We start from the raw sequence: 14,301 nt of genomic DNA, 5'->3' as shown, positions 1-14,301 counted from the left end.
CCATCACCAATCTCTTATCATCATTACGAACTCTAATCACCTCCATTGTTTTAAATTAACATTCCTCTTATTAAATATTATATTAAAACACCTCATAATACACATTATAAATGCAATGCCTCTACAATTTTAATGCAAGCACCACCCAAACGCAGCTGTTGTTCGGAACCAAAAATATAAACTTGCGGACATATGAATCCAATTTACACCGTTCATATCAACCAACAAGACGTCAGGAACACGTAGTTTAAAATTTAGTCCGATCCAACGGTTAGTTAATTGAGAAAAATGATCTGAAGGTTACTGATCGGAGAAAAGGTATGTAGCAAAATAATTTTTTTCTCCTCTCTTGTTGAAAGTTCTCTCAAAACCTCAATTATGTCCTAATGTCTTTTGTGGATAATAATCGTAAGTAATTCAATTTTTCTCTTAAGACCATCCTCTATTTTCCTTACAAAGTCAAAATCAACTAGAAATAGAATTACAATTCCAATACTTTTCCTAATAGAATTGGAAACCAAATAAAGAGAATAATTTAAATCCTTTTTGAAGTAGGATTAGGCCTAGTATCCAACTCTTAAGCAAATACTAAATTCGATATCAAAACCGGTGAAACACTTTCAAGACTTTGTTGCCAATAAAATTGATCCTAAATGATAATTTTCGATACTAGTACAACAAACATAAACTATATAGGTCATACATCACTTTCTCTTTTTACCATCATGCTAAGCTAGCTATTTTCATCATCAAGAAGTGAACCTTTTCCTCGACTTGACACCTTACACTTAGGTATACCAATCAAATTTAAGGGACTAGCTCAATTTGATAAGCATTTTCTTACTAAAATTTTAAATTTAGTTCACCCAAGTATACTCAATATCACTTTCTTTCCCTTTAAGTTTATCATCCTAGTATCAATTTACCTTTTGAATCTTAAGATAAAATCATCAGTCCTTATTCACAACCCTCATGATACATTTCACAACCTAAATATATTAGTATTGTACCAAAAAATCATCGTTAAAATATTTCTTAAAAATAATGCAATTCAAGTGCTTGTAGTAATACAATAGTTGATTTCACAAATGTGAATGAAACCCTAATTCTCATTATCTCAACATGTCCTACAACTAATAACTTCTTTAGGAGTTAGTATTCTTACTTGAAAATTGATTTACCCTTTTCACATAACCCTAGTACTGCCACATCAATACCTCACTAGAACACATCATACCTATCGATAAGATCATACCCAAATAGCCCACATATTTCTATCCGTTGAATAATTGCAAAACATTATCGAATTTGTTCTCTCTCTAGCCCAAACAGTTTGCTTTACTGCTTTAAGCAATTCATTAACAAAAATAACACACTTCCTAACTCTAACCAAGTAAGCATCAATGACCCTCTCTGATGTACCCTTACTCTATGAAGTCATACTAGTGTCTTTACTGATAGACACTCAACATGAGACTACCACCACATTTTGGAATCGAGAAAATATACTTATTTCTAAGGACATATTTTTCTTCTCTTGTTGCAATTTTAATTCCTAACACTCTAGTACTAACAATATTTAAAATAGAGTGAAGAAGTTTAGATACCAATTTATATAAACTAGATACCAATTGGATTCAAGCAGTAGCACGAAAGAAATAAAGAAATGAGTTTTCCTAAAGTCCTATAGCTTCTCGAAGAAAAGTAAAGGTGTCCCTGTACCGTTTTGCAAGACTCTACTAGACTTGTCCTTGTGTAATGAGATCACCGAACCTCACGCTCTGGTACAAGATTGTCACGACCCAAAATGAGTCGTCAGTGGCACCCACACTTAACCCCCTAGGTGGGAGAATCAACAAATTTAACCCCAACATACAAACTACAAACATAATGCGGAAGCTCAAAACTTACTAAATATCTTTTCCCAAAATCTGAAAGTCATCACAACAAGGACACTTAATCTCCAATGTACTAAGTTTAAGAGTATCAAAGACACCAAAATAAATAAAATACAGTAATTATTCGAAAACTAAGGACATCAGGTAATGACTGGGAGAATCCAACCCAAGCTCGAATGAATAGCTCACCGTTGAACCTGATATGTCGAGACTTGATAGAGCTGAGGGCGATTCAAATTCGTCGGTACAGTTGCTGCACTCCATATAAGGAAAACAAAGAAAAATACAAGTAGGGCTCAGTATGAGGCAACATGTACTGAGTAAGTATAATCGGTCAATCCAAAATAGTAACTAATATACAAAGAATAATAGCATAAAATCAACTATAGTACTTAATACGTGATAAGCAACAAACAACATGAACAAGTGATAACTGAAGCAAGTACTTAATCAATCACAATATCAAGCACACACGAGGACTCATGCCTCCACACCACGTTCGTTGGAAAATGGGTTCTTTGAGATTGAGTACATTAAACTAATTCAATATCCTTTTCCTTCAATGTTACTGTGTCGGAATGTGACACTCCGATCCAATTATATCGTGTTGGAACGTGACACTCCGATTCAATTATACCGTGTCGGAACGTGACACTCCAATCTAATTATACTGTGTCGGAACGTGACACTCCGATCAAATTATACTGTGTCGGAATGTAATACTCCGATCCAAGAATACCTTTGTCGGAACGTGACACTCAAATCCAAGAATACCATTAATCTATCCTTTATTATCATCGCTTTAAATTTATTGTTATATTATTTCATCAAGCCTTCTTTGTTCAAGACATCACTTCATTAAAGAGTTCAAGAATATAAATTCCACGGTCTTAGGATTTCAGACCAATCACAAAACACACAACCAAGCCACACAACCACAAAATCAAGTACAAAGAAAACTTAATAATATCATTCAATGCATATAAATCACTATTAAGAGTTTACCATCAAATAGCATATACCATAACCTACATCCGCCGAAGAACCAAATTGAACAAGTTACTTCTTCACTACTTTTCCTTTCCTCAATGCCTCCGGAATTTTCCAATCTATCACATATGCATAATTTGTAAATTAACGAGTCTATAGACACACTCATGTTATGTTATGTCTAGCCTATACACAAAACTACATAATTCTATAATCAATTTCCTCAATTTCAAACCTAAGGATAAGTCTTAATTCCTCCTATTAGCATAACTTATTTGTAATTCATATAATATACTAAACCTTATATTAAATTACCTATATCAATATACCAAATTTATAGTTTGTAATATAATAATAAAACTATAAATTTAAAGTTGATGCCACTAGTTTCGTGACAACCAAACATTTACCAAATTCATCTCCAATATAAAAATGCACCCTAAAACAATATAATAATAATAAGTTAAGCCTTCCAGTGGAGCTTCTCTAAACCCAGAACAATATAAATCCTAAAGTTATGACATTAGAGTTTTAATTTCATTTTGTAGCATTTAATATGTCACTCTATAGCATTTTATTAGTAATTATATTTTTAATTATAATTTATTGAAAAGAGTTGTTATTAAAAATTAATTAAAAATTAAGTAGATAAAGTGGTAATGAGTAATTAATTTTAATGATTAAGAATTATGACAACATTTATTAAGTTGATTTTGATGGTGCATTTATTGAATGTAGCATGTCTGAGAATTTAAAGAGTTTACCTTTTTATTGAGTTAAATTAAAGCTAGATAAATTATTAGCATTACAATTATTCTTCATTGCAAAATTTCTCTATTATTTTGAAATTTCTTTCAACGTATACTTCATTTTTTCCCCAAGAATTCAAGATTATTTTTATAGCTGCATATTTCAGTTCTGATGGATAACTTTGTGTCAATTTTAATTAAACATAGTGGAAAGTGGAATTCTTCGGGTTAGTTTTTAGTTATGATTTGTTTTTTTTATTATGAATTGTTGGTTTTATTTAGATTTGTCATTTACATTTAAAACATTGTAAATTTTTTTGTTAACTGTATTATCAGTTTGTAATTATTTTTTTTGAAAGAAACAGTATGTTCTGTATAGCGTACATGAAGTCTGAAGTTTATTTTTTTAGTGAATGAAATGTGTATGAAACATGTATCATTTTTGCATGAATTTTTTTTTATAGAACAAAATTTTGTTTTTATTTAAATTATAATATATGTTATTGTATGAATTTTGTTTTTAAAATGTATTGTGTATCTTTAATTGGAGTATTGTATAAGTTAGTGAATGATATAATTAAAATATGTATGAATTATATGAACTAATTAGTGTATATTTAATTGAATCATATAGTAAATGTGTATGAAGTGTGTATGAATTATATAGAAATTATACATGTTATTTTACTAAAATATTATTTTAATATTGTGAAACAGGAAAATACGTCGATTTTCAGATGGAGGGCATCATATATGATGTGTCTACTCTCTATATTGGTTTAGTTAAAGCAATAATAACTCAACTTAATATAGAAGAAAATATAAATTCTATTGAGATAAAATATGTTATTAACAATATGTGTCCCCCTATTACTATTCATAATGATGTTGGGGTAAAGGTTTTTCTAGATCAGAAAAAGGTTAATTTGGATTTCTTTTAAAAATATCCTTTGTACATCTCTTTGGTAGATCATGAGATGCATAATGAAGGTCATAGTGTTATTAATACTGATATAATAAATTGTGATGTTAGATTGACAAATATTTACGTTGATCTATACTCCAATAATTCTATTCATTTAATCAGAATGAATTTAGAAGGAGTTATCAAAGAGAATAATGAAGGTGGTGATGATATAATAAGTTACCATTCAAACCTATTTGTTGCTGAGGATCAAGTTTACAACAATAAGAAAACACTGAAGGAGGTTATGAGGCATGTTGGACTTGTTGAAAAGTTCAATTTTCGTGTTGAGTGTTGTAATGCATCAAAATAAGTTCACACTACTGTTTTCAGATCCTAAAATGCTGCCACCAGGTCCAAAGAGAACAGCGGGTAGACCAAAACTTGAAAGATGAAAGGTGTTTGCTGACGTGAAATTCAAAAGGACGAAAAAGACTTGCAGTAGATGCCGTCAGGTTGGACACAATAGAAAGACATGTTCAAATTATCCTGTGCAAAAACAATGATTTCGTAATGTTAAATTTGTTATTATGTTGTTTTGAATGTTTGAAACACATTTTGTTTTATTGAATGCAGTAGTTACCACTGACATTTACGGTATTCATATAATATTTCATACAGTTTTCATTCAATTTTTATATATATATATATATATATATATATCATTTGTTTATGTTACATATGTCAAAGTACAATATGTCATTCATAATTCATACAATATTTATACATTATAAATATAAATTGAACTATACTGCCATTCATATAATCTTCAGGTTGTATTCATACAATGTTCATACAGTATTCATACAATGTTCATATATATCATTTTTTTCTGTTGCATATGTCAAAGTTAAGTATGTCATTCATAATTCATACAATGTTTATACATTATAAATATAAATTGTACTGTCCTGCCATTCATAAAGTGTTCTATATGTTATTCATACAATGTTCATACAATATTCATACAATGTTTATATATATATCATTGGTTTCTATTACATATATCAAAATCAATATGACATTCATAATTCATACAATGTTTATACATTAAAAATATACATTGAACTATACTGCCAATCAAAAACTATTATGATACATATATTTATTGTTAAGTTAGTTCATATAAAGTTGCAATCTATTTCAAACAAAATTCATTCAAAAATAATTGTAACATTGATACATTATAGACCATTCAAAAGATATCCCACCATATAATAGACCATTAGGATCCTTTCCCTTGAGACTAGCTAGAACTTCATCAATCCTCACAAAAGCATCATCTCCGTCTTCATAACATATTTGACAAGTAGGATTTTTACCTGCAATTTAATCACACAATGCTTTAGCCAAATGATCTATCAAACTTTCAAATGAGTATGCAAATGCAGTCAAATAAAATTCCAATTGGATATGTTTCATATTGTAAGATGAGAAATTCAATATATAGAGAGTGTCTATATCACTGGGATTGTGGAAAAACAAAATTTCATAATATTAAAAAAAATTCATACACAAATGATACATGTTTCATACACATTTCATTCACTAAAAAAATAATCTTCCGACTTCATGTACGCTATACAGAACATACTGTTACTTTAAAAAAGAAATTTACAAATTGTATTACAGAATACAGTTAAAAAAAATTTAACACTGTTTTAAATGTAAAAAACGACCAATCTAAATAAAACCAACAATTCATAATTAAAAAAAACAAATCATAACTAAAAACTAACCCGAAGAATTCCACTTTCCATAATATTAAAATTGACACAAAGTTATCCATCAGAACACAAATATGCAGCTATGAAAATAATCTTGAATTTTTGGGAGAAAAAATGAATTATATGTTGAAATAAATTTCAAAATACTAGAGAAATTTTGGAATGAAGAATAATTGTAATGCTAATAATTTATGTAGCTTTAATTTAACTCAATAAAAAGGTAAACTCTTCAAATTCTCAGGCATGGAACATTCAATAAATACACTGTCAAAAGCAAATAAATAAATGTTATCACAATTCTTAATCATTAATAAATGGGGAGAGGTTGAGCTTATTGGGGAAAGATAAAAGAGTATTGGGTGATATGAGGTTGATAGTTATTGGGTAACCATATAATATATAATTAATTAAAATCAAATCCCTAATTTTTTGATTTTTTTAAAAGGTAACTATATATTATGAAGTTTAATTAATATTTAATAAATAATAAAACATTTATAAGGTAATTGATTAATATTTAATAATTTATTGTTTATATTAAAAACTTTAAAAGGTAATTGATTAATCGGTAATAATTTAAATGGTTTTGTTGATAAAAGGTAAGTGAATAAATATAACTAATTATTTAAACATAATAATTATTAGTTAAATAATAAAATAAATTTTTTTATTAATATATTATTAGTTAATATGCTATAACTTGATAATAATATGCTATAAATAGTTTATTTTTAAATATATATTTTTTCATTAATATATTATTAATTGATGTGCTATCAGATGATAATAATATGCTATAAGTAGTTTATTTTTAAAGAGTATGATTACAACTTGATATTTATCCTCTTAAATGTATGTGGGATGTTTATTTTTCTTATAAATATGGTAAAAGTGATCCATTAGTAATTGTAGTGTTATTTTTCTTGACCACCAACTAAATAAATTATAGAAACAACCCATAAGTTTCATAATTGTCTGATAGTTCAAAATACCCATTGTAAAATTTACGAAAAGAGTCCAAATAGTTCTAGTTCTTTAGAAATCCTAATGAGTCGTTACATTAACAAACACGAAAAATACTAATCATTTCAGTAATATCACTACATAAATATTTGATTCTCCGAGAATTTTAATTATACTGGCGGAATCCATTATGGCAAGAGCTACTAAAAATTGGTGTATAGTAAGAAATATGATGGATACAAGAGAAAAAAGTCATTGGATAAATATATTGCTGAAGAATATGAGAAAGAAAAATCGTAGATACTTGCTAACCAACTAGAATGGACTTTTAACATGAGATCAGAAAATGATAAGAATAAGAAGATAAAAAAGGATTAAAATGAGAAGCCGGATGATATTGAGATGTATATCAAAAGCAAGGGCAAAGCTATCAAAAAGTTATAGCTTGCTCAAGCTGGAGAATCAATATCTCCTGACAATCCAAACTAAAAAATGTTATTACTGTTGTTGTAGTTCTTGCTTTTTCTGTACATTTTTGTTTGGGTGGGATATGTAACTAGGGTTAGACATATAATATACTTCTACAAGTATATATAGGCTAGCTAGCTATCTTTCAAACCTGTTCATTTTCATCTATAATTTTCTTTTTGCTCAATTATCGATTGATCTATCATTTTATGTTTCAAAGGTCTTGTTTGGTTGCTTGAACTTTTTAACTTTACATATATATATATACTAATCTTCGAAAATCAAAAAATAAAATACTAATTATTCTTTTGAGATAAAGAAAATAAAAAATCCAATTATACTGATGTAATGGTGGTTATCCCCTTGCCGCTAGACTAGTTGCCTAGCTGCCGCTAGACTAGTTGCCTAGCTAACTACCCTTCAATTAATGGCTCTCTTTCTTATGGATTCTAACAACAACAAACATTTTCTTGTGAAATATCTTGCGTGTAGGCATAACTACGCAGCTAGATATACTATTTACGTACTTGATGGTTGTGGTGAATTTTTTCCAACTGGTGCCCGTGAAACCCTTGAATCCTTCACCTGTGCTGCTTGTCATTTCCATCGAATTTTTCCAAGAAAAGTTGAGGTGGAGGTAGAGGACGGGCCAGAGAGTTCCATCATTTCTATTAATCATCCTAGCCACGGGACTTGTTGAAATCACAAAGATCAATCATACTTTTATTCAACACTTATATCTCTCATTTGTTGATATGATTTTTTTCGTACGTCAAATGTGATTCATCAGATCATCATGTGTAGAAATATGAGCTCTCTCTTTTTTAGGGAATTTTTTAAATTGTATAATTACCGTCAACTTAAAGATTATAAAACTACACATCTAAAGGCAAAATTTTGTTCACTAAACTAAAAGAGAAGAAAAATTGATTGTTTTTTTGTTTCTTTCTTACTTAAAACGTCAAAGGAATTTTGAGATCTAGAATTTAAAATTTTATATAGGTGATTAATTATATCTTCAACTATAATAACAGGTACACCGCTTGTTATCATGGATGATCCACCACCACCATCACAATACACAGTGATAACCAGGGCGTAACTTTGTGAAATGTCTGAGAAGAACAACATTGATGTAGAGACAAAGATGGAGGTGGATGGAATAGAGATAAAAGTGAGGAAGTTGAAATGAAAGAAGAATGGTTGTTCGTCTTCTACAGTGAGAATAAGGTTGAATCCTTACCAAAGGGAGAAGATTCAAATTTTTGCAAACGAGATCATGGGATGGAAATGAAAAAAGAGACATGAAAAAATTATCCCTTTTTTTTTTTTGATGAAATTGGCATCACTCTCAAATTTTTGAAGAATTGGATTAACAACACCAGACGCAGAATTAGGCCCTAAGAAAAAATAGGCATATGAGGAATAAGGATTAGTTTCTTAAAATAACTCTTTATGTGTTGTCTACTTGTTAGTATTTTGGTTTCTTTTTTCTCATGTCTTTGATCTATATAATTTAATAATATAAAGTTTATGTTTTCTATTTTAATTTATTTTTTTTACTTTTGTTTATTTTTTACAATATTGTAGGTCTTAATTTCCACATGACGTTATATTTTTCAGATAGTAGGAAAAGACATAGATTTCCTTCTTAACTTGTCCGGACAAGTCAATTGCACGTTTAAATTAGCATGGTGAGTATTTATATATAACACATTTTAACTATTTAAGGTAATTTATTTATTTATTAAAACTAACGTGATAAAAAAATATAAACATATGTGTCAAAAAAACATCAAAATAATCAAAATTTTCCTTGTGCCCCACCCTCAACATATCTTCTTCTTCTTCGCACACTCTAGCCTCCTCTTCTTCAACCAACATTCATTATCCTCTTATTCTTTAGTTTTCGTCACAATTCTTTATTTCACATCACAACTTCAAAATACAATTTCTTTTTTCATTCGAAATTAGGTTAATTATCTATACGATTAATCTAAATAAATGAAAATAATAATAACAATAATTCAATTTATTTATTTAAGCTTGAAAATTTTGAAGCAGTGATGTTTAGACATATAAAACTTAGACGATGATGGAGAGGGGGTGGGCCTATCAACGTCATGTTTGAAGTTTTATTTGGGATCATCAAAGACAATAAATCACCTCTAAAAGACCTCCATCTGGCTGCCGCCACCATTTTTGGTGAATCTTCAAGTGTTTTTAGAAAATAAAGATACATATTTAAATTCAGTGCAAACTTTGCTTTCCTCTATTTCTAATCTTGATATTCTTCAAAGAAGAAGAAGTCTAGCTAGAAGAAATTCATAACAAATTAAATTTTATTTCAATGAAGTTGATGAGAAAATCAAGATTCTTTTATAAATAAAAAAAAGTTGGTGCTCTCTATGGGGGTTCTTAGAAACATCTTATTATCAATTGTAACATTTGTTTATCTATGAACACAGAAACCAATTTGATATAGTATTTTTTTTTATGATTTGGAAAAAATTGATTTGGAAAAAATTGATTTGACTTTTGCTAAAGGAGTTCAATCTTTTTTTTTCAATCAACTTTTTTCCGATTTTATTCTTTCATTATAGTCACTCTCAATTTACGTATTTTACATGAGTTAAGTTGCATATTGTCCTTGGAAGGATCAGGGTCATCATCAAGATAACTTTTTTTTTCTTTTTTCTTCTTTTTTTTATCTCACATTTCTTTTTTTTTTTATGTCACATCTTTCAAAGAGGACTTCTAATCACTTTGTAGCTATCATTGATTACTTTTCACTCATCCATCCCTTTTTTTGCAAAACTGAAAATTAGAATAAGCCTATGTTATAATGCTCAAGGAAGCAAGGTGCAAAAACTAGGGATTCAACAAAACAGGTTAGGGCAAAATATGGCTACCAACAAAAGGCTACAAGCTCAAAAGAGATAACTAAAGATTAAATATCTTAAAAGGGCTATAATTTACAAGACAAATCAACAAAAGCCTAACATCATCTCTTGAGCAAAGCAACACTTTTTATTTCGCTTCAATAACATACAGGGCAAGTTCTAGATTAAGATGCAAAATATGGAACAAAAAAAACCTCACCGCACGTGGCACAAGTATAAACCAAGATGAATCAATTCTATTTCTAAGAGAGACATGATCATAACAAACTACAAAATAAATAAGCTACATACAAAGTTACAATCATTAACTTAGATGTCAAAAGGTTTGCAATTTCACTACAAATCGAGCACTCACAAGAAAGTACTAGTTAAAATTAGGCTGAAATAGTAAGTATCACATACTTCAAAAGAGTCTTTTATTTTCTCTCCAAAAAAATAATAATACTAAAATCAATAAAATTTATTCCTAAAAAAAACACTCGGTTCAAAGGGATTATCCTCAGGAAAAGAACCGAAAATAAAAGCCAATGAACCCACTAGTAAAATTAGGAGGTCATTCCTCCACCCCACACTTAAAAAGATGTTATGTCCCTAAAACAATAAATAAAATATCAAACAAGGGTTAGGAAAACTCCCTGAGGCCTTTAGGTCTAGCTAGTAGCACGTTCTCTAAATTTATACCAAGGGTTGTCATCCCACACTTAAGCTCAAATAAAATAAAATAAAATAAAGTAAAATAAAATAAAATAAAAGAAGTTAAACTACTAATTTTGTTTCCTCCAAATAAGCGCTTAATTAACGTCGCGGCACGACACTATCAATTTTACTATTTTTCTTCCACTTTGAAGATATGAATTGCACCCCTAATTTCACATAGATTTTTCTATTAAGCTCAAGGGGTGATCGTATAAAAATAAAGATCCCAAACAACAAATATCGCATTATGCACTTCTTGGATCCTAAGTGCGGAATGTAATTTTTCGATGTTGAAACAATAAATTCAAGAATATAGACACAATTTTCCTCCTCCATACACTCTTTTATAGGCTGAGATGACTCAAACAATTTCTCATCATCCAAACATAATGTGGAAAAGTGTTTGAAATGAGGTCCAATGCGTCCAACTCATGAATTGTTTTATTATTTACACCCTCATATTTACACATACTAGAGTTTTTAAAAATAATATTATCTACTTTATTGCATAACTCTAGTGCACTCTCCTCAACAGGGACGACATCAATATAAGTGTGATCAAGCAATTGGCCCTCAACTTTTAGATCTTCAAGTTTATTTTAAACTATTTTTTCTTCCTAGCACATATTATTACCAAATTGTTGGGTGTCATATGATTTAATCTTTGCACTCAACTCAATATCTAAATAATAGAGATCAAATTCAAAAGAATATTCACTAAGGCTCCTACATATTGATTTAATGCAAAGTGTTACCAAATCTTTCATGTCCTCATACAACTTATCTAGTTGAGAAAAAAATTTTACCGTATAAGAACACATAAAATTAGTTGGGAAAGAATTGAAAGGACACTCATCACTACATACTATTTCAAATGACATCTCAAGAAGTGTAGACGAAATATAATAATAATAATAATAATAATAATAATAATAATAATAATAATAATAATAATAAATAATTTAAAAATAATCCTAAGAAACAGAAAAAAAACTACAAGCTAAAATAAATACTAAAGACAATTTTAAGTCATATTCCCCGGCAGCGGCGCCATTCTTGATAACGTTCAAATATACTTCCTGAAAGAAAACATAAGCAATCGTATGCAATATATTTAACCAACTATGATTCGGGGTCGATCCCACAGAGAATATGAAAGAATATTATTAATAGCAAATATTTAACTCAATAGTCGTTATATAAAAATGGAGGGATTTATATTGAAATAAAAATAAAAGCAATAAAAATAGCTTTGAACTAAGTATTTATATGTATCCAAATAAAAATTTACCAGAAATGTGTTCTCATAAGCTCATAACGCCGTATTCCTAGCAATAGCAACTCTTTCATAGTGTTTTGTATGTAAAGTGGTAAGTTATGTATCTCTAAATCCTTGGTCCGGCATCTAGAAAATTTCACCCCACCTTGGTCCGACTACGTGTGTATAAACTACTAACCCTTACCTTTACCTCATATTAGACATCATAATCGATGTATGACTTAGTTATTACTTCGCACCAATCGACATTAGTGTATTAGATAGTATCACACAAAATCTGATGCGGTTAGTTCTAACGCGTGCACTCTTTAAAAATACTTCTAAACTAAAGAATTATCAATGCATGTAAGAACCTATTTGAGAATTGCTTAGCTACTATTCATACTTTGTTAATCGTTTATGGTTCCCACAACCCTAGTTATGAAATTTAGCTACTCATTATCTCAAAAACACAATCAAAATTTATTAAAATAAATAAAGTTGTGTTGATGATAAAAAGTTAATAATAATAGCTAAACTATCTTTTATTTATCACGAATACAATAAAAATAAAACAGAAGAAAAAATAAACCATAATTCTCCGGCCTTTACGACAGCTCTTGCTAAGTTTCAAAGCTAGAAGAAAATTTATATTGTGTATTGTTTTTTAATTCTTGACCTCCTTTCCCAAAATAATAATTTTATGGACTATTTATAAATAAAAAAAATCCTAAATAAGATAATTGAGTCCACTTTAAATTAGGAATCCAAAACCAAAAGGAATTGAATTCCCTTTTTTTTCCGCCGTGTGAGCTGTCCGTGAAAGTACTGCCGCCTCAAAAGTTCTCTTGTCTTCAACTTGCTGCCAAGCAGCAAATTTCCCAATTCAAGATGAAATTTTTATGTTGTAATGTGCACTTTATGATTATATATTATTATATTAAATTTAATTCATTAAGCTGTCTTCTTGATTTTCTTCAACCTTCCATCATTAATTCGTTTTAGTTTCAAACTTCTTCATTTCTCACAAATTTAATCCTACAAATAAAATACACAATTTAGAACAACACATAAAATTTATGGTCAAAACGGATAAATATAAATAATAAATATGAGGTAAATAATGATAAAAATGTGTATTTTGATCTCACATCAGTATGGGAGATTTCGAAAGATGGACCGGCCTCATTTTCCGGGGGAAAAGAGTGAGGACGCTAAAGAGTTTCTAACTACATGTTGAGATTTGCTCGAGGTGGTTGGATTAGATAAGCCACATGGGATTCGATATGCGACACTCTAGCTTCGTGGGCCAGCGAGAGAGTAGTGGAGGACTTATTCAGGTCCTTTGCCAGTTGGATCTCCTCCGGTGATTTGGGAGAAGTTTTCTAATGCATTCCATGATCATTTTATACCTTGAAGCGAGAGAGAGGAGAGTCACTTGAGGTTTGAGAATCCGAGACAGGACGACTTATCTATTAGGCGCGTTTTTGCCAGTTGTCTAGGTAAGCTTTGGTCATTATTCCATAAGACAGAGAGGATCCCTAGATTTGTGAGGGGGATAACTTTCTCAATTAGATCGACTGTGTTTAGAGCATCTAGAGAGGGGGATTCTTTCCAGTCCATTGGGATTACCGCCAAAGAGGCGGAATTGAAGGAGAGAGAGGAGTTTGGGGACCCTAAGAGGG

General features: G+C 29.6%; 1 pseudogene; it reads left to right on the top strand.

Annotated features, from left to right (window-relative positions):
* The first annotated feature begins 8,201 nt into the window (after nt 1-8,201).
* Nucleotides 8,202-9,203, top strand: LOC107030974 (annotated as a pseudogene).
* The last annotated feature ends 5,098 nt before the right edge of the window (nt 9,204-14,301 follow it).

Source organism: Solanum pennellii, chromosome 9 (genome assembly GCF_001406875.1).
Source record: "Solanum pennellii chromosome 9, SPENNV200".
NCBI classification, from domain to species: domain Eukaryota; kingdom Viridiplantae; phylum Streptophyta; class Magnoliopsida; order Solanales; family Solanaceae; genus Solanum; species Solanum pennellii.
This window is presented reverse-complemented; position numbering and strand designations above follow the sequence as displayed.